This window comes from Tupaia chinensis, unplaced genomic scaffold, assembly GCF_000334495.1.
Source record: "Tupaia chinensis unplaced genomic scaffold, TupChi_1.0 Scaffold000275_1, whole genome shotgun sequence".
NCBI classification, from domain to species: Eukaryota; Metazoa; Chordata; class Mammalia; order Scandentia; family Tupaiidae; genus Tupaia; species Tupaia belangeri.
The window spans coordinates 6,788,965-6,811,054 of record NW_006159757.1 but is presented as its reverse complement, the minus strand read 5'-3'; the positions used below and the strand labels follow the sequence as shown (position 1 = coordinate 6,811,054).

The window sequence follows — 22,090 nt, the reverse complement described above, 5'->3', positions numbered from 1 at the left end:
GTTAATCATCTGTGTAATGGCAGAGAAAAGGCTGAAAACTGCAGCGTGAAGTAGCCCAGGAAGAACCTGGAAACATACCAGACATGGAGCTCTAGTAATCAACTTAATACGTATTTAATTCTCCACCTGTTATAAGTGAAGCACTACACCAGACACATCAAGGAGGGTACAAAGCTATTTCTCAATCAAAATACAAAGAAGGAAAATACCTGTTTTAGAATAGGAGCTATAAAAATATATAAACTGGTTCATTAAATGGCAATCTAGGCATCTTGCTGTTTCAAAGATAAGTTCATGAATAAGCAAATGGGATGACAACCAAATATCTAAGGCACCTGTAAACAACTAGACTATCTTTCATTCATTCAGTACTCTCTGAGCACAGGGGCTTACTACATTTTCTGAAGCCAAAATGAAGGCATACGGTCAGAAAAGAAATTAATGATATAAATAAACTAAATCAGTACTGATCCCAAAAATATAAAAGCTAGGAGAAAAAGGTAGAAAATGAGGTTGAAAATTATTTCTTTGATTTGTTAAAAATCACATTAAAGGAGTGGTAAATGCCAGGCCTAATGGCCCATTTATATGTGCCTGCTATAGCAGTGAAGGGAATGAGAGAGAAAGCAAGTTAAAAGAGACTTAACCTCAGCCTTCTAGAAGCTTATATCTAAAACGCAGTGTAATAAAACATGGGATATACAGAAATAATTGGAACATAAACAGAAACTGGGTTTGTTTTTGTTAATAATTCAAAAAAATTAAGTTATCTCCTATCCCTAGTGGATCATTCGATGATTTTGGTTTCTGGAAATGTTCTGGAAACAACACCAAATTAAGAAACCTGTTTCACAGACAGGTTCTCCAATTACATACAATGAAGGACAGTAGGAAACCTAGCGTTTACTACAGAGGCTGGGTAATTTTGCCGCATGGACATTAATGTGTTAAAAGCACCCTACGATGATGGTCAAATAACTACCATCCCTGAGAGCATTCCTTCAAGATTCCTGTGATAACAGACACGCAAATTCGTGGACAGCAACCATCTCTCTCACAAAATAAGCCTACTCAAGAAATAGGCACAGAACAACACATTAACTCGCACCAACAGTAAGGAGTCAGCACGCCTGCATCCCTCTCAGAGGCTTGCACACCAGCTGAACACCGATGGAAGAATGCTGCCAGGGTGCTCACAAGTTCTTGTGTCCTAAGCCTGGATTTTACTCCCAAAATGATCATAAAACCCATATAGCTCTATGACAAAAGGCACAGAGCCATCAACATAGAGGTACCCCCATACCTACAGCATGATGATAGCTGCGGAAATAGAAAACACATACATACATACACTCACAGCCTAAAATGCAAATTTTCACTGGTATGTGCAAAACTGTAGTGTAGGAAAGAAATAATAAGTGAGTGATTGTTCACAATCCACGTTTTAGCTTGGCAATTTCAGTCTTAGCAATACAGTCAGCCTCTCATGTGCTATGTGTGTGTGTGTGTGTGTGTGTGTGTGTGTGTGTGTGTGTGTTTGAGACATTTAAAAACACAGTTAACTCTATCGTGTTCAGGAAGTACAACAGCAATATCTTAAAAAAGTGAGGGGGTTTTTGGGGGGGGGGGGGGAACAAAACTTCCATGTGTGAATGTCCAGTGACCATTTGTTAAGAGTTATTTGGAATGAAATGAATGGAACTTCATACACAGTCTCTGGAACCTAACCTGTTGGTAAGGGGAGGAGCTTCTGTCCCTCTAAACAGAAACAATAGACCCATTAGCAAGGTAAACGTATTTTTACTTTTTTAAAATTTTGTCAATGTTTGTATAATTATAAGCTTATTTAATATTCATTCTAATCCTAGGATGTGCCCATCTTGAAGATAAGAAGTCTAAGAGATTAGGTGACTTGGCCACGATCATACAGCTGGCTTACAGGAGAGTCAGGATTTGAAGCCATGAAATCTAGCTCCAGAAGCCATGCCCTTAACCATTCAAACACATTTCCCTTTCCCTCATTTTCCAGATATCCTATAATGTGCTTATGACTTTTATACATTTTTAAGTGATCACTTTTTAATAACTGAGTATCTATTGTGAGGAAGAGGCAATGAAAAAAAATAATACTGGGCCAGCCTGTGCAAGGTGGATAAGGTGGCTGAATCCCACAGGGTCGACTTTGTGGTTTGGGTGCCAGAGCTGAGAGCTTGAAAAACATGCCAGGTGCATGTGTGTGTGTTTGTGTGCTCAAAATTACAAGAGGAAAATGGATGAGAAGGGACTGTGGCATGATTATCCCATCTGGAGGGTGCTTTCTCATGTTTTCTCTCTCTCTCTCTTTCTCCCTCTGGTGAGTACACTCACTTTATCACAAATTTAAAACAAAGAAAGAAAAAAGGACTACTGCTAAAATATGGAGGAGTAGGGATCCCACACAGTGAAATCCACCCAGGGAGCACTAAACAAATCCACAATTTTATTGTGTACATACTAAAGAAGCCTTTATTTATGTATGATTTATCTGTGACAGATACATACTGTGCACTCTGGACAGACACAGAAATACCAGTGGCTGCCATAAAAAGTCCAAGACAGAGCCCAGGTCACTGCAGACATGAGCACAGGGAGTGAGGATGCCGAGAAGTGGGACAGAAAATTAAGAGACGTTCAATTCTCTGGAAAATACCCAGAGAAGCTGATGATAAGCTGAAAGGTCAGACAGAAGCACAGGCTTACAAGGAGAGTAGAATAGGTATTAAACAGAGGAAGCCAACAGTAAAGGGCATGGCAGGCCCATGTGAAAAATTCTATGGAGTCTCAAAGTGAAGGGAAGGGTAGGAAACAGGACAGTGTGGGCAAGCAGCATTATTCCCATTCATTCTCCACTAAGTGTCAGGAACTATTCTAGACACCAAAGGCCTAGAACAAAAATCTAGAAAAATGAATTCCTGTTCTTGGGGTCAGATGATAGGCAATCACAAATCAAGAAGCTCTGTGAGGTTGATCCACATGAGAATGTTCCAGGTTTACAAACCCACAAATGTGTGTGCCATCAATCTAGGCTGCCTGAAGCTGGGAGTGGATCATAGCAACAAGGAACTGTTGGAGGTCCTGTCTCTCTGTCACTCACTCTCATCAAATACATAAACCACCACCATCAAAAACCCTGCTCTGGATTACTTCCTAATTGGAAAAAGAACCAATATTTTTTAATAGTAAATAAATCTATTAGAAAATGGTTAGTAATGCAGGAAACAATAAAGTAGAGAAGGTGAGGCAAGAACGAGTGGTGATTATAATTTTGATGACAGTCAGGCAAGACCTTGGAAAGTGATGTCTGAACAAAGACTTGGGAGTTAAGAGCAGAGAGACAGGCTGAGCAAAATGAGAAGAGAATAGTTTGCCAAAATAAGGCCCCACGCCCTGTAGTTTATTCTGCAGGCAGTTGTGGGCCATGAAGGACATCATTCCAGAGGGTGAAATTATCTGATTTGTTTTACAAGAATCACTCCAAAGGTGCCTGCAAGACGGATGTAGTGGCAAGGTGGATGGAAGTAATCTACGACCAAGAAAGTGCAGGCAAGGTTTGGAATAAGACAGTGGAGAACGAGTAAAGGAAACAAGCTCAGTAAGTATTTGAAAGGTACAAGCAACAGAACAGGAAGAACTAATCCTACCAATATGGAATCTTTTCACAGCATGTACTTCTTAGAATAAATTATTTCACTTTCCACAGCTAGCTCTCAGCCACTAATGGAAGCTATTCAGTGCCTATGGAAATAGATAATTCTGGAAGAAAATATATTAAGTATGAGAATGACAAACCATTTCACAGAAATGTCTATTTACTTTCAATGGGCTTTTTTTTCCCTTGGAAGGGGGCAAATCTTCTGGTGACAATTGATCCATTCATAAACTGTGCAAAATAAAAACAGGATATTTTTAAAAAGCAAATCCTTTTTCTAACTACAACACCCTAATTCCCCCACCTCAAAAAGGCTATTTTTAAAAGGAAGCGTATTTCCTTTTGATTCTCAAAATACATATGATTTCAGAACCAAAGGTAAAAGTATATATTAATTAAAGCAGAATTTTTTTCCAAAGACATATAAAGAAGGTTTAGAAGACTGGATTTTTAAACCTGTTTGTTCAAAACACTTTGTTATTTGATGGAAATTCTATTATAACTAGCTTCTCTTATCTTTGTAGCTGTTGACAATAGAATTACAGCCCTGGAACTTCTTACAAAAGTTTCCTAGCCAAGTGAAAAGAACAGTGAACTTGGAGAGTAAGGAGTAACAAACCCACTAGCTGTGTGATATAAACAAATCACTCAACTTCTCTGTTCCTCAGATTTCTTAGCAGTTAAATAAGAAGGCTTGACTAGATGCCCTCTAGCCCCCTTTTCCATTCTAAAACCATCAATCCACTAGGTACTTTTAGTATTAACTGTATATTTTCTACATTCAGAATACCCATTTATCTGAACAAAATGTAACATAAGAAGCATCTTCTCCTATGAAGCCTATCTTGCTTTTGTTTGGGATATATTCAAAGAATTTAATTTTATCATAGGCTAAGCAAAGCCTTGTTAAAGAGAAAAAAAAGTGAAGAAAAACACTTAAGAGATTTTTCTAAAACTACTCAGAAATTAATGAGGACTTACCATCTATTTTGAATATCTCTAGGAAAGCACCTTCCTATGGAACTTTATGTGCATCATCTAGTTCTAGATTGGTAACCACTAGCCACAGGTGGCTTCTAAGCACTTCAAATGCAGCTACTGAGAGCTCAATGGTGGACCTCAATTTTAATTTTAATGAATATGAATTTAAATAGTCATATATAGCTAGTGGTTGTCCTATGAGACAACCCAGCGAGGTCACTGCATTGGCAAACAATATTTGCAACATGTTATAAGTAAAAATCAAGTCTTGGCTCTCTTCAAAGTTTTAATTTAATAAAGTCAACCAAGATAGTTTAAAAAACAATATGGAAGGCCAGACCCACAGCCCAGAGATTAAGGCAGCAGGATCCCACACAGCTGACCATGCCCCCTGTAGCTTGAAAAACATGCTGGGCACATGTGGATTCAGGACCAAAATCCCTATGGATTAGAGAAATGAGGAGAAAGGATCGAGAGATGACCATGCTCTATAGAAGGGGCTAGAGACAGATAGACTTTTTCTCTCGTTCCTTCTCCCTTTCTCTCTCTGGTGAGCACATGCACCCTCTGGTGTTTTTGGGTGGGGGGGGGGGAACGGGGAAAAAATTAAAACCTAAAAACCTTAAAAAGAATATTGAACAGTTTACACCTAAGATTTCACTCTTCAGTGATTCAATTCTTTAACCATTTTCTTCTAAAGAGGTAGTACAGAAAGGTAATCTGGGACTATAAATTTAAGACAGCAATCTAATGTACCAAATCAATCATTTTTAATAGAACTCAAGGGCAACAATACAAACACCAAAGAGAACCCACCGGAGTGACTAGAACACATTTACATGTTAAGGTCAACCTGGGAACTGAACCCAGGCCTCCCATGTGATTCCAGTACTGTACAGCAGCATCCTAACCCCTGTGCCACATTATTATGTAAGGACAAGTGGCAATTCCACTCAAGAGATTTTCTTTACATCTACCCAGGTGACTGTAAGATTTATTTATTTTTGTAAATAATGTGTTATACTTTGGCTGTTCAGTATTATTTTCTTCCCTAGAAAAGATATAGACATCCTTGGTAGAAATTTGGAAAAATATAAAGGAATAAACTAAAATAATCTGTATTTCTAACACCCAGGGATGACCATATTTCTCTTTATAATATCTCCTGCTAATAGCTGTTTTGTGAAATATTTTTTCAGTACTTGAGGAGGAGGATGGCAGCTGGAAGAAGGTGTTCAAAAGTTCATGGAGGGGGCAGCAATTGGCATAATGGCTATGTTGCTGGACTCCTATGTACTCCACAGTTCGAGTCCTGGACCCAGTGGCTTAAACTCATGCTGGGCATGTGTGCATGCGTGCCCAAGATCTCGAGAGGAGAATGGAGGAGAAGGGATTGTGGTGTGGTCATCCCCCCCTGGGGGGATGATTTCTCACTTTCTGTCTCTCTGTCTCTTTCTATAGGGCACACACCCTATAGCAAAATCATCTAAAAAAAAAGTTCATGGAAAATGTATATTATGAAAAACTATGAGTAGATTTCAAAAATTTTTGCACCAAAGTGAATTTGTACTTAATTCTATTTTTCACAAACTTTTTAAAGTACCCACGTATAACTGAAAATGTCTGTAACCTAGTCTCACATGTTAACCAATGGTATAGATGAGTAAAGATGTCTAAGATGGAAAAACATTTGCCCTGAGAATTTTGAGGGCTTCATTTAATCATTACCTTCTAGCTCCCATCATTGAGAAGGCTGATAACATCCTATTTCCTAGATTTTCAAATGTTCAGTGATCTCAAAATTACGTGTCTGGTGGCCATCTGCTTATGGGCATAGGGGAACTGAAAAACTTCTTTTGAGACAGAAATTCATGTTCTGAGGTATTTTCCTTAATTATTGCTAATTTCCTCGTGTCCATTTTCTCATTTATTCTAATATTCATTCAAATGCTGGACTTCTTTAACTTCATTTTCCCTTTTATTTTCTATCACTTTTTTTTTTTTTTTGAGAGGTTTTCGCTATAGGGCGCGTGCGCTCGCCAGACAGACAGAGAGAGACAGAGGGACAGAAAGCAAGAAATCACCCCCCCAGAGGGGATGGTCACGCCGCAATCCCTTCTCCTCCATTCTCCTCTCGGGATCTTGGGCACACACACACACGCACCCGGCGTGAGTTTTTTAAGCCACCAGGTCCGGGACGCGAACCCCAGTCGACTACATGGGAGTCCAGCGACATAGCCATTACGCTAACTGCTGGTTCCCTCTTTTCACTTTTATAGCAAAAATTATTTTCCTCTCTTTGTTAGATCTGGCCTCCATGTGCTTTTTTTTTTTTCTTTTTGTTCTTGTTGCTGCTTGCTTGTTTGTTTTTGAGCTTATTTATTTACTGAGCCAGAGAGAGAGGTACTCTCAACAGGATCATCATGTCAGTATCTTCCTTCCAGCATCCTAGCCAGCCAAGATCACAGACACACCCTGCATGTTCGGGTCTACCTGGGATTTGAACCCAGGCTTCCCATGTGGCTCCAGTATTGCATGACCATGCCATACCACCGATGTCACCAGGGATAGACTTGATCTCTACTTTTATCACTGCTTCCCTGAGCATCTGGTAATACTTTGTGTCTGCTCATATTACAGAGTCAGGAAATAAAAGACTGATGGGTTTCTCTGAGCACACAGTGGAGACCGTTATGGGAATCATGTGTACAGAAATCTGCTGAGTCATCTGAGGGGGAAACCCCAATCTTAGCAACTTTAAGTCTTTGCTTTCAGTTTGGTCAAATTACACAGACACAGATTCTCCCATAATCCAATACACAAGGACTGAAGGTTTCTACCTGCCTATCGAGGTTTTTAATGGAGCACCCCAAACAAACACAATTGGTTTCTTCCCTGGCATTAGGCAAATGTAGGCTATAAAAAGACCTCTCAAATCCAAAGCAACAAAGATATATCCAACTTCGATTTCAGATTTCTAGGTATGAGTCAATACATGCTCTTCTTCCCTTAAGCTAGTTCTAATATACCACTATTCTATCCTGATTTTGACTTATCAGATACAATAAATGCTAAACTATTCTTGTGCAACAGAAATTACCCAAACTCAGGTGAAAAAACGAAACATTATACTGTAATAACAAAGCTCCTTCAACTTTAAAAATCACTCTTATCTCCACCCATTAAGGGAGGTTCCCAAGGGGCTTATGACTCAGGAAGCTTTCGCTCACCAGAGTTAAAGCTGCCTGATTATTGATGCCTTCCAAAATGAACTACCTTCAAGTAGTCCAAGAAACATGCATTTTTACTAACTAATAACACACTCATTTTTTTGGGCTTGCTACCCTGCCATTGTTTGTTTGTTTCTATGTGATTCAGAAAAGATAATATTTTCCAGATAGAAAGTAAACTGTGAAGGTCTAAATTAAAAGCGTGTGCAATCCCAGACCTGCTCTGACTGACCTTGAAATCTAGCATGTCTAAATCACAGAGAAAACTGCCTCGTTTCACACTCCAGGAATTTCAAAATAAGTATAGGAAACCTAATCCAAACTAAGACATCTCAAAATACTTAATAATAATGGAAAAATCTAAAAAAAAAAAAAAAAAAAGAAAGAAAGAAAGAAAATCCTTAGGACACACAATCGAATTTTTGACCAAAACCTAGGATCTCTGAAAATCACCACTTCCATTTTTCTAAGGAGCAACATGAAAAAAGCAGCTCTAGATCCCATGTGTATCTGGAATAACCCTATCTGTAAATGGCTTTGAAGATGAAAAGCAGTGTTAAGTGCCAAGGCTATTCTCAACATGGGCTTCCTTCTATTTTTACTCACCCTGTCACCTAGATCATTCTGCAAACAATGCCCAAGTGAGTACATCTCCCCTACTCTCACCAGCCAACTCAGCCTAAGAAAAGATAGGCCCTGCCTCATTCCATCACCAAACATCATGAACTGACTGCTTGGGGCAAAAAGGTTCGTGGGAGTTGGCCATCGCCACATGCTCAGAGCTTGATTTACCTTGATTAGGACAGCAATTTACTTGGCATTTTCCATCCAGGTTTCACTGGTGTTCACTCCGAACAGACTGAAATCTGACAGAAATTGCTGTCCCAGCATAAGAAATGCTAATGTTTTACAATCAGATTCATACCTCAATACTAGGAAATAAGATATGTTGGGGATAAGAAGAACTCGAGGAGTAAATACTAGGGCTGGAGGCAGCCTACTGTTTCCACAATAACATTCAGGGTCTTCTAATTCATGATTTTCACTGTCACCTCTTAACCTCCCAATCAAACAGCATATTTTACAGAGTATAAGGGGAGCTGAATCAATTGTTCAAAACTGGGCATGTGCAAAATGGAAAACATAACAGGCTTTCAGGTAATATTTGCTTGAGAGAAGAAAAAAAAAACTCTATCTTAAAAATTGTACTTATTTACTACTTACCTACAAATTATTTATTTACTATGAAGAAGGCTAAAGCTTTGCAACACCCAGCTAAATCCTATTATACAATGGGTCTTTGCTGGAAAGTAGCAATATGGCATTTCTCATAATTGAAATTTATTTCCAAGCCACAGGGCAAACAGCACCCTTAGGTAAGCATTTGACTATGCTTGGCCTTACAAAAGCATGAGTTTCAGAATTGCCTAAATGTGGTCACACTTGACTCCAACATCTGCATCTGGAACAAACCTCTAATCGGATTTCCTCCTCATCTACAAACATTAAGAGGAATACATGAGAATGTCAACCCGCATTTTTAATAAAGCTAAGTAAGCATCATATCCCACAATAGATTGTGTCTCACATTATACACATATGCACCTAAGCCACCGTAGGTAAACTAGACCATGTGTTACATATGCGGTCATGAAAACACAGAAAGTTAAAAAAAATTTAAAAAAAGAACCTTACAAGGAAGCCTTCTAGAAGCTAGACTTAAATGGATAATGCCTAGAAAATCACTGCTTAATTTTCCAGGTAAGCTTTCTGAACTGATTACTTCGACCAGAGAAATGTATGGCAATAATGGCTGAAATGCCACACAGTTCAAAATACCTAAAGAAGCATCTACCTCCTCACATCGTCAACCAAACAGCAATAATGAAGAGTGTCAACATCACCTGTCCACTTCTGAAGATAGGCAACCATCATCTGCGGAGGCCTGACATCTAGCCGGAGAGTCACACAACTGGAGGGCATTTCAGCTGTTTAGGCCATGGATATATGTATATATCTCTAAAATTGGGCATACATCAAATTTTATAGATTATGTCATTTAAATGCATGAAGGAAGATTGCTCTTCACTGGAGTCTGACTGAAAATCATTATGCGAAGTAAATAAAAACACACTAATTTACTTTGGTTAAGAAAGAACATGAAAGATGCCACAAACTCTGCAGGAGACAACAGAAGCCCTGGGCTTATGAAGTAATATCACTTGTCACTTGTCAGAATGTGCTCCCAGCCTTTTAACCACTGCAAGCAACACTGTTCTCAGCTGTAAAACAGAGGGACTATTCTAGAAGTCTGTTCACGTCTCACCTGCCACTAAAACATGTCAGAAAATGTGGGCTTTCACTTACTTTCCTTGTTAAAACTAAGTATATATGGTAGGAGGAAATAATATAGCATCCGCTAGAATAGAATATAGACTCAAAAAGGCAAAATTCACTATGGTCTAAACTGGATCACAACTGCTTTTGCAAAAGAAGTGTGTCTAGGCTGGGCCTTCAGAAAACTGAGAAGTCTGAACAGGCAAGAGGAATGGGGAGCCCTTCAATCTCAGGAGCCCTTCGATCTCAGGAGTCCTTCGATCTCAGGAGCCCTTCGATCTCAGGAGCCCTTCAATCCCGGAAGCCCAGGCTCAGTAAGACAGAGGCAGAGTGAGATCAACATCTCTGGTCTCAGAGCCTGAACTGGGAAGTGGCCAAGAGATACCAACAAATAAGATGTGGCCAGTTGGCTCTTGGCTCTAAAATTTGCCCTGCTGGCTACTCTGGCTAAGCAGACTTAATCTGACAGAGTAGAAAGCCACTGGGGTTTATAGTAGTAGAGGGATGATAGAGGAAGATGTCCTGTATTTACAGCTAACTGGAAAGAATAGAACATAGTCAAGTTACTTCTGAAGACAATAAGTGACAAGGACCACAACCCAAGGCCCCCCATACACACTGCTATTACTCCACATAAAGCATTGTCCTCCCCCAAAAGAGTGGCAGGATGGAGAACCACAATCAGCACATCTCACTCCAGAGTCAGCTATTCTTCAAGGATAGTGGTAGAGTAAGACCAAAAAAGAAAAAGGAGAATTCACTCCACAGTCTTCAGCTTCTATGCAAATAATGACATCCAACTGAACCCATCTCCTAACTGAAAATCAGGGCAGCACACAAGGTAACGATTAGACACGTCAGAACAGAAAGCCCCGGAGGCTTTCAAAACTGTCAGCTCCAATAGGAAACCACCTTGCAGGGCCTTTTGCTGAATTTCTTTCCTTTTCAATTGGCAGAAAGGATGCTGCTCAGAGGAGCCACCTGACTGATGGTCTCTTGCGCTCCCTCCTCTACCCAGTTAGAAAATCCTCTTCTTGGAAAGACCTGAAGAAAATGCTAGATCCTAAGGAATAGCACTTGTCACATAATGAAAAGCAAGTCTCAAACACCTTTGTACATACTTGGGACCTTATAAGCCTCTGCCTCATTGAGCAAACCAGAAAATTAAGGCTGAGGTCCTCAGCAAGTGAGAAGAGTAAAGACAAGGCAGGCACGATAAAGACTTCACCTTGAAACCACTGAACTCACCTTGACCTGTCAATGCAAATTTGAGCAAATAAATCAGGCAAATGAGCACAACACATCCAACTTACAGCTTTCAACTACCAGCCAAAGTGGGAGGTGCAATCTGGCATCTATTCTTTGTCTGTAAATAACAGGATATGTATTACGGAAGAAAAATTAGGACGACACTGTCTCTATAAGCAGATAAACTTGAACTTCAGGGGTTAATACTAACAATAACACTAATTGATAAAAGGAGTAGGCTGCCTCTGGATTTATCTTCATGAATATTCATGATCTCTGTGCTCCCCCTGCAAATATCTGCAAGGTAATCACCTCATCTTCCTCCCCAATACCACCTTTTGTTCCCTGCAGAACATCACCCTCTGTGCATCCTGTATTTTGGCAGTGTGCTTTCACTCTCTCTCTATTGACATTTTCTGTTGCCATCGCCATGGATTTCCATTTAATGAAACATTTCTCCAAACTCTCCAAACAAGCAATGAGTCTCTTTCTGACAGAGTACCAACTGGGAGGCTGTATTGAACAGTTTCCAACCAATGTCTAGTCTTCCTTAGTTGAAGAGCTCTAATCTAAGCCACACACCAATCAGTACCATTTATGAGTACGGAAGTTAACAGATCCCCTCTGCAGTTTGTTGCATGCCCAGTGAATGGCCTTGTTGAGTACACAGGCAAAATAAGGTAACTACTATTGAGTACCTACCATTGAAAAAAAAACAAAAGCAAAAATCCCATGGCAGATGAGAGAAGAGAAAAATGCCTACCGACACAAAAGCTGTTTCTTTCCTTGTTAAATGTGTACCTTGTGAAGGTATCAGATTTTTCTCTAATAAAAAGATAGTGTATTTGTCACCAAGCTGTAATGCCTTCCACTGTTAAAGCCGACTTTTAAAAAATACTTGTGTCACGCAAGATTTCTCTTTGGCCTTTCACTGCAGGAAAAAAATAATAATAAATAGAAAATAGGTTAAGTTAAAGATGAAAGTGACTTAGCCAGAGTCGCACAAAAAGCTCTGAACCAGAAGTAGAGTTTATGAACTCCCAAAGCCTGGTTGACAGAAATCATCAGACTAAAGTTTATTAGTCCAAATTTAGTGCACTTTCTAAAACAATAATGAAAAGCAATTTCTATGAAAATTCAGCTACTTTGATTCGGCAACATTTGATTTTTTTCTCTGGTTAAAAGAACTGAAATTAATTCCCACTCATGTAGAGTAAAAGTCCTTTGATTCAGCAACTTGACAGCCTGAGGCCAACCATTCCCTGCAATGGGACTTTCCACCAGCTGATGAGACCACGAGGGGGCACAAGGCTGAGCTTATGCTGGGCAGTTTGTGCTTTTTGTCTTCAGTTTTCTACATAAGAAGAAAATAATCCAATGAAAGACCAAACACTGAAATGAAATGCAAAAGACTACCCTCACCATTAGCCAACACTATTAAGAGTGCTAAATTCTAGGACTTTTCGCCAACTTTTAATGATGTCTTTTTTGATTTCTATTTTCCACTTCTTTGTGAACTTGAAGATTTTAAAAACTTAATCTTGCCTGCATTAGCAGGGGAGTAACTTGGTTTACCCAATTATTTTCTATTCAAGGTGAAATTTCAGAACACTTTTCAAATCTTTAATGGTCAATGCATATGACAGTATACAACATTCTATCCTAGCCCAAGGATAGTGCGTATTTTCACTTCATTTAAAAACCATGATTTCAGTTTCATTTAAAAGTTCTTGTGATCATCTGAAATAAATGCAAAAAGAAAATTCTCCAGTCTTATTCCATTCCAAAATTAAATATTAAAAACAAACTCTATTTGCAGAACCTCTCCAAAAACTCAATTTCCTTATCAATAGAACATAACAGCACCCACCTATAAAGATTAAATAAGGGAAAGCACTTACAATTAGCGCTACACATTGTCTCACACCTGTAGTAAAAATCCCCAAATAATTTAAGATTAGGATTCCAACCCTATCTTGCTGGCTGTGTCATTTTGAAGAAGTTACCCAAACTCTCTAAGGCTACCCCCTCTTTCTAACATGGGAGTGATACAACTCTCATAAAATGGATGAAATAAAAATACGAAGCAGTAAGAATCTGCAGCTGGCATACAGATGTTTAAATAAGCAGCTATTATTTTTCATTTTTTTTTAAGTTTTGGGATAAACAGAAAATTTCCAACCAGACTAATCCACAATCTTTTCATTGTAAACATCTAGACCTAAAGAGCCAAACATTCTGTTTTTACAAAAGTGTTCTTATAAATTCCATTAAAAACAAAACTTTGTAGGAACTTGAACTTGGGACTCCTGTGGTTATATCTTACAATGATTCAGTTCATGTATTAGTTTTGTTTGAAAACAAGTAAAAGAAAAACAACAACTTGCCAAACTTAGCAGAAAGCAGGGAAAGTACACTTTAAGGTATTTTTATGAGTTATCTTTTTCTTGGCCAATAATAATTCAAGGAGGACAATCCCAGGACAAAATCCTGCTCCCTCTCCCCAAGTCCTACCAGCTCCACACACCTCTTGTCTAGTCACAACCACTAACAATATTTGCCCTATTTTGCAAATTTACCAGACGCTTTCACAAGAAGCCTTGTATCCACCAAAATGTGTCCTTTCTGTTTTTCAGAAAATCAGAACAGAATCAAACAGAAAAACACAATGGGTTCTTTTGTTAATCAGCATCAAAGACATCTTATCACATGAATGAAAGCCTATTGGTGTCATCCCATCAATAACTCAAGGGTCCCTAACCATGGTAAAGTATTACTACTTTTTAAATTCACTATAGGCCAACCAGATGAGAAGTGTCAGAGAGGCATCTTTTCATCAGAACACCTCTCTGATCACGCAAAACCAATCCCTAAGACTTTTACTTAGCATCCTTATCTGAATCCTGTAACATTCCTTTTGCAGTGAAAGTTCTAAGCAGAATAGCTTCCCTTATTTAAACACAGTCCTGCCCATTAAACATCTCCTTGTCTTAAATACAGCCAATGCCTATGTTAACCCACAAGGTCATTTTCCTTATGAACTGTCCTAGGAAATATTTAGTCTTAACAAAACAGCGAGTACTGCCAGGGGCCAAGCTAAAAACAGGGACTGGAAGGCCTTGAGCTTCAGAGACTCTTGTACTCAACTGGTTACCAGAAAGCTGCAACCATCCATCCACATCATGAACGTATTAGGATGGTGAGTACAGTGTGTTAATTAAATGGTCCTTTCTAGTCCTAAGAATTATTACTGCAAAATCAAGTCAGGTATTTCTTGGTGACGTTGATTTTAAAAACACACTGATCTCATCCCATTTAGGCCATTTCTGGGCTTATATGTGAGAGCTGCATGTGTATGCCTCAGTTTTCTCTTTATCTACCTCTTGCAGAACACAGACAAATACACAACCCCAGGTAGAGCTTCCATCATGTTCCAACTGGTGCCACAGACATCATCTACTTTACTGTCACCTGTCACATAAGGCCAGTAATGTATTTACTACACGTTGGAGACATAAAGCTGAAAAGATGAATCACTTGAGCTTGTCTGCACAGATGTACTGAATCACAGACCCCCCCCCATAGAAGCAATGAGCTATTTAAGTGAGATTCTAGTCCATATATTTACAGATAAGGAAGATGAGGCTCAGAAAGATGAAAATATTTATGCCAGGTCACAAGCTACACAGAGCCATTTCTGATACTAGAGGCCAAGCCTTCTGATTCCACTCTCATCCCCTCTGTCAAGAATCTACCTGTCAAGCTAAGGTTGATAGAACCTATCACCAAAGTGGAAGCACAGTTGATTTTCTGGTTTGCTGTGACAAGTATAATATCCCTAACCGTTTTCAATTTTTTTTTCTTTTCAAGTATTACTACTTTTTAAATTCACTATAGGCCAACCAGATGAGAAGTGTCAGAGAGGCATCTTTTCATCAGAACACCTCTCTGATCACGCAAAACCAATCCCTAAGACTTTTACTTAGCATCCTTATCTGAATCCTGTAACATTCCTTTTGCAGTGAAAGTTCTAAGCAGAATAGCTTCCCTTATTTAAACACAGTCCTGCCCATTAAACATCTCCTTGTCTTAAATACAGCCAATGCCTATGTTAACCCACAAGGTCATTTTCCTTATGAACTGTCCTAGGAAATATTTAGTCTTAACAAAACAGCGAGTACTGCCAGGGGCCAAGCTAAAAACAGGGACTGGAAGGCCTTGAGCTTCAGAGACTCTTGTACTCAACTGGTTACCAGAAAGCTGCAACCATCCATCCACATCATGAACGTATTAGGATGGTGAGTACAGTGTGTTAATTAAATGGTCCTTTCTAGTCCTAAGAATTATTACTGCAAAATCAAGTCAGGTATTTCTTGGTGACGTTGATTTTAAAAACACACTGATCTCATCCCATTTAGGCCATTTCTGGGCTTATATGTGAGAGCTGCATGTGTATGCCTCAGTTTTCTCTTTATCTACCTCTTGCAGAACACAGACAAATACACAACCCCAGGTAGAGCTTCCATCATGTTCCAACTGGTGCCACAGACATCATCTACTTTACTGTCACCTGTCACATAAGGCCAGTAATGTATTTACTACACGTTGGAGACATAAAGCTGAAAAGATGAATCACTTGAGCTTGTCTGCACAGATGTACTGAATCACAGACCCCCCCCCATAGAAGCAATGAGCTATTTAAGTGAGATTCTAGTCCATATATTTACAGATAAGGAAGATGAGGCTCAGAAAGATGAAAATATTTATGCCAGGTCACAAGCTACACAGAGCCATTTCTGATACTAGAGGCCAAGCCTTCTGATTCCACTCTCATCCCCTCTGTCAAGAATCTACCTGTCAAGCTAAGGTTGATAGAACCTATCACCAAAGTGGAAGCACAGTTGATTTTCTGGTTTGCTGTGACAAGTATAATATCCCTAACCGTTTTCAATTTTTTTTTCTTTTCTTTTTTTTTTTTGAGAGTTTTTTTGCTATAGGGCGCGTGCACTCGCCAGACAGAGAGAGACAGAGAGACAGAAAGCGAGAAATCACCCCCCAGGGGGGGTGGTCATGCCACAATCCCTTCTCCTCCATTCTCCTCTCAGGATCTTGAGCATGCACGCACACGCGCCCGGCGTGAGTTTTAAGCCACCGGGTCCAGGACGCGAACCGCAGTCGACTACGTGGGAGTCCAGCGACATAGCGATTACGCTAACTGCTGGTTCCCTCAAAATTTTTAATTTATACAGTGAGGACACTAAGTTGCTGCCAAGACAATGTATTGATAGATATAAGAACATTTAGAAAAACCACAAAGTCTTGCATTACAGATCCCAATTTTGTCTTGGTACAAAAACCCTTCTTTATGACCACTGCACTGTTGCATGAACTACAAAAACCCTGAACAGTAAATATAAAGAGAGAAATGTCCAAATCCAGTGTATGAGAACTGGCAGGCATTCCAATTCCACAGTGGGTCATTTTTGTTCAAATTATTTTTTAAAAATTCTTCTGATCTAATATGCTACAAAAACTTTTAGAGTTAGTACAGGCCCATCAGAGTTTGAATCGTCATTGTACGAACTTCTTAGACTCTAAAAGCATCCTGTATCAATTAAATGGAATCTCACTCACTTATGATCAGAACAATGTTGTATTACAGTATTTCTTTTATGATTTGGCCAGTCTTTGAGGATCAATGGTATGTGGAGAAAAGTAAAAAATGTCACCTAAGCTAGAGTGGACAGAAATGGGATTTGATCAAAGCTGAACACTCCCAGGAGAGCCTTATGATAAAAACAGGAAGAAGTCTGCAATCTATTTTTACCTCTTTTTTTTTTAATCAAGAATTACAAAACTAGTTATACATACTTAAAAATTATGGACTAAAAAATTAGTCCACAGTTTCTGCAACAACACATGAAGATTAAAATCCCTCTCCAAGAATTACTCCTATCATGAGTGAAATGCATCTCCCAGCGCGGTGGCCTGTTTGAGATTCAAGGTACAGTATCCCAAGGGGAAATGGAAAACAGTCCTCATTTCAGCAGGTCTCCACTGGCACGTCTAGAACAACACGTATCAAAACAAGGTAGTTGTTTTCTCCAGGATGGGGGCTGCGCTGCGCAGACAGGTTGTCACTGGGCATTGTCTCACATTGGCCCAGGCATAGGTCCTGCGTGTAGTGAGAACTTTGGTGGGGGCCGGAAGGGTTCAGGGTGTGTGCGGATGTCTCCAACCCACTTGCAGGCGGGCAGCGTGGTCCCAGCAGAGCGCTCAGATAAAGATCTGAGACAGTATTCATTTGTGGAAGGGAGGTAGCAGATCGTGTGCACATTTAGTGCTTAGTAGGGGAAAAGTAGCAGATTTCTTATCCCGAAGGAGAGCGTGGCCAACAAGTCTAGATCACCAAGGACTCTCCCCTCCCCCACCCCTTTACCAGCTCTCTCTTCCTACCCACCCCCAACTGCCTAGGAAATGAAGCCGAGTTTAAGCCTGGTTTTGCTTTTCATCCAACCTGGTGGAACCTGGATCCACTTGGTGTAGACACCAAGGTCTCCCAGGTCTCTTGTGTATGGTGCAAGGGAGGAGAGATGAGCATGGGCCGCAGGAGCATGGATCCGGATCTAAGTAGGGTGATCCTGCTGGAAAGCGGTTTCCCAGCAGCCCATCAGCGGCTGCTGCAGGGAAGGAACCCAGAGGACGCAGTTTAGGGACTTCGTGCTGACCCGGGGGGGAGAGGGGAGGCAAACCTGGCTCTGCGCCTTGAATTCTAGTGCGGCCAAGCAGGGTAACGCTAGGGTGGGCAACAAGTCAGACCACCGCACAAGAGAACAGCGTTGCGTTGCCCTTCCAAAATCCCACCCAACTCTAGAAACTCCGAGATCCCGAAAATTCCGAAAGCGAAACTGCGAGCAGGTCTTCGGAAATTTGCAAACCGTCTCCCTGGCTTCCCGGAGTCATCTCAGGGCTCCCAGACACCTCTAACCCATCAAAGATGAGTTGTGGCCATAGCTCCGCATGGCCACCATCCGCGTCCCGGGAACGTTCTCTCTCTCTCTCTCACCAGGCGGTAGTCGGTCGGGCTCCTGCCCAGTCCCCTCCCTCCTCCCGCTCCTTCCCACAAGAAAGGAAAACTTAGGCATTGCGAGTCTTGTGGAATGTCCATTTTAAGCGACCGTATACTCACTTCCACCACACCACCTGGTGCAAAATCGCGGGTTTCAGGGCTTTGGAGTGAATTGTGCGCTTGTCTATGGCGACGTCAGGAGGACGAGGGGAGTGGTTCACGGCTGCGACTGCAGCTTACCAGCACAGAGCCATTTTAGGCTAGCCTCCACCTCCGCGAAGCCCGCGCGACAGCCCTCCCGGCGAGGACGCTCCGAAGCGCAGGCTGGGAGGGCTTGGGGACGTGCCGCGCACCGCCCTCCTCCCGTCTCCGGGAGGGCGCGACACGTCTTGGCCAGAGCGTCACCAATCGCTCAGCATCAGGTGTAAGGAGAAAACCTGTCGCGAGGTCTTCAGTGCTGGTGTCACTTGCTCCCGGACCCCACCCACGTCAGTCTAAGTGACCTCTGGGCCCCTGCAAACGCAGGAAGACTACTGCTTCGTTAACTACAGACGTGGACAACACTCTTTTTAACTCTATTACTTTAAAAAATGTCTCCCAGCATTTAACTACTAGGCTGTCAGGTTCGCGGACCTCCGAAAAAGTCCCCGGACCTGCTCTCGCTGGAGCCCGGGGAAGGGGCAAGGCCGCCTCGTGGCTCCGGTTTCCCAGGGTCTTTCTCGTCGGCACCGCCGCGCGACCTCGGCTTGGCTGCTGCGTCCTGTCCACGAGCGACCCCTGTCGGGGACCCCGGTTCCTAGATACGTTCCCGCATTTCGGAACGCTTTTCTCTGATCTTGGGTTTGTTCTCTTTCTCTTGGGCTCCCCTAACTAGCTCCAATTGTGTCTCTAAACTCCCGTTTCCACTTTCGCTCGTGCCCCGGATACTCACCTTTCCCGGCCACCTCGTTGCCCGCTCACACTCGAAGGTGACAGCCCCGCTCACGCGTCCGCCATGGCCCAAGGAAGTCCCTTTCTAATCCAGTCCTCTTGGAGCCCAACCTGAGCAAGGGACAATTTCCTACCAGGACGCTTTTCCCACCCCACCCCACCTCCTTTCCCTAGAGCGCGAAACCCAAAAGTAGTGAAGCAAACTCCCCCTCGACCGTACACGGTTCGCGTAGGAGGTCCAGGAGCCCCCGCCCTTCTGCCCAACCATTTTCGTCCTCCCCAACGCGGCGCCAAGGGAAGCGGGAATCCACCACTAAGCGCAGCGCGCCCCCTGCACACACGAAATCCCACTGGCGTCTGCAGCCCGATTGTACCTAATACCCTGGACAGTTAGTCCTTCGAATAAGCACCTTCTTGCTCCACTACTTTGGGCTTTACCGGCAAAGGATCCAGCACACCGAGGGAGAATGCGAGCTCGTCTCCCAGAAAGCCGAAATAAATCATTCCCTCTGCCCTCCTGTATTTTGCACCACGTGTCAGCAGTTTGTCACGTCAAATCATGGCAGGGTCTGGTTCCAAGACGCACACACCTTCAGAGTGGATCTTTCACATGCACACACCCCGCAGCTGTATACACGGGCATGCACACTGATCCACAGTCACACACAGCAGTTGCGCTTGGTGGCCCTAGTCTGAGCCACCGGAACCCTACCGCCCCTTTTCCCCTCTAGCAGTGGACTTGACATACTCTAACCACGGAAAAAACTGGGGCAGCTCATTCCCTGTCCTTTTTCCCAGTTAATTCGCTAAAGAGGTTGCCAGGGTAGCCAAAGAGAGTCGAAATTAAGGGGTGGCAACTCCAATTGGTTTTTTTCCCACCTCAAAACCTTTATTTTCAGTTTTTAAAAGCCACCTTAGCCCGCCATATTGAAACTGGCATGGTTTCTAAAGACTCCTTCCCTGCAGTTGTAGCGCTTCCAAGAAAACACAAGTACAGATCGGGCTCTGGACTCGCGTCCAGCCACCACGATTCAACCACTTCCCATGCTCAAAGCGCCCCCCCTCCCTCGGCTAGTCCCCTCTCGCCGCCCCCGGGTTAAAATCAATAAATATACCTAGCAGTTCTAACAGTTGCTTTTTGGCGGATTTAGGTAAAACACATACACACATGCACATTTAAAAACAAGAACCAGATTAGTTTAGTAATTTTGAAAGGAGGTCGGATGAGAGTAAACAACAGGAAAACCCCAAGTGACAGGATATTACTTTAACGGAGAGAAAAAAAAAAAACGAACAAAAAGATTATCCTTGCTGGAGCACGCTCCCAAACTACTACTGACAATTTCATTTCGGCTGCACAGGCAAAATGTTTCCAAAGTTTTAAAAACCCCCCCGCCCCCCGCCATATTGAAACTGGCATGGTTTCTAAAGACTCCTTCCCTGCAGTTGTAGCGCTTCCAAGAAAACACAAGTACAGATCGGGCTCTGGACTCGCGTCCAGCCACCACGATTCAACCACTTCCCATGCTCAAAGCGCCCCCCCTCCCTCGGCTAGTCCCCTCTCGCCGCCCCCGGGTTAAAATCAATAAATATACCTAGCAGTTCTAACAGTTGCTTTTTGGCGGATTTAGGTAAAACACATACACACATGCACATTTAAAAACAAGAACCAGATTAGTTTAGTAATTTTGAAAGGAGGTCGGATGAGAGTAAACAACAGGAAAACCCCAAGTGACAGGATATTACTTTAACGGAGAGAAAAAAAAAAAACGAACAAAAAGATTATCCTTGCTGGAGCACGCTCCCAAACTACTACTGACAATTTCATTTCGGCTGCACAGGCAAAATGTTTCCAAAGGAGCGAGTCCGAATGTCTGCTCGATTTTCAGCCCCTTGCTGGTCTCCAGTCCCAGCTCCCTACCATATTCTTCTCCCCTCCAACTCCCATCCACCCAAAGAAGGAGGAGACCCCAGCGCGGAGGAAACGCGGGAGCGCGGGGTACCGAGCAGAGGCGGCAGCGTCGCTAAAATGAGCGCACTAACGAGGAAGGTGGGTGGCGGGAGGGGACAGGCTGCACCCGGGGGAGGAGGACACTTTGCAACTCCGGACGGGCTCCGGCACCGCCGGGCTTTTCAGAGCCTGGGGACGCGGGGGAAGGGAAAGGGGGAAGCAAAAATGACAACCCAGAGCGCGGAGAGGAGTTTGGGGCTTCGATCAAGTGCTGTCGCTTTCTTCTCGGGTCCCTCTCCTTAGGTTCCTCTCCTCCTCACCACCCTCTCCCAACCCCCTACCTCCCCCTACGCCGGGCTGGCTCCGGCTCCGCTTTTTTTCCTGAGCTGGAAAAAAGACGCTGACCGGCACACTCAACCTGCGGGCCGGAGGTCTGCTCGCGGGCCGGGCTGGGCTCCGGGGACAGCGGCCGGCAGGGCGTCCTACCTGGTGAAGTTTGTCCTGCCCTCGGCGTGGACCCAGGCCCGGGGCGCCGCTGGGGAGGGCGCCGGCCTCGCTCGCTCACCCGCCCTCGCTCGCCTGCCCTCGCCCGCCCTCGCTCGCTCGCTCCCCGCCCGCCACCTCCCTCGCGCGCCCGCCCGGCACCTCCCGCCCCC

The 22,090-nt window shown here is 42.7% G+C and overlaps 1 protein-coding gene across 6 annotated transcripts in view; it reads right to left on the bottom strand.

Moving 5' to 3' along the window:
- Positions 1 to 22,041, bottom strand: part of SFMBT2 (Scm like with four mbt domains 2) — a 264,272-nt gene extending 242,231 nt beyond the window's left edge. For 3 of the 6 annotated variants that reach the window (XM_006150049.3, XM_027772467.1, XM_027772468.1), the window contains exon 1: positions 21,921 to 22,041. The gene's annotated coding sequence lies outside the window, so the exon portion shown is untranslated. Of the gene's footprint in view, positions 1 to 18,673; positions 18,935 to 19,484; positions 19,657 to 19,893; positions 19,953 to 21,920 lie in introns of those variants that run through there. The other 3 variants (XM_014588412.2, XM_006150050.3, XM_006150048.3) reach the window with 3 other exon arrangements.
- Positions 22,042 to 22,090: the final 49 nt, after the last annotated feature.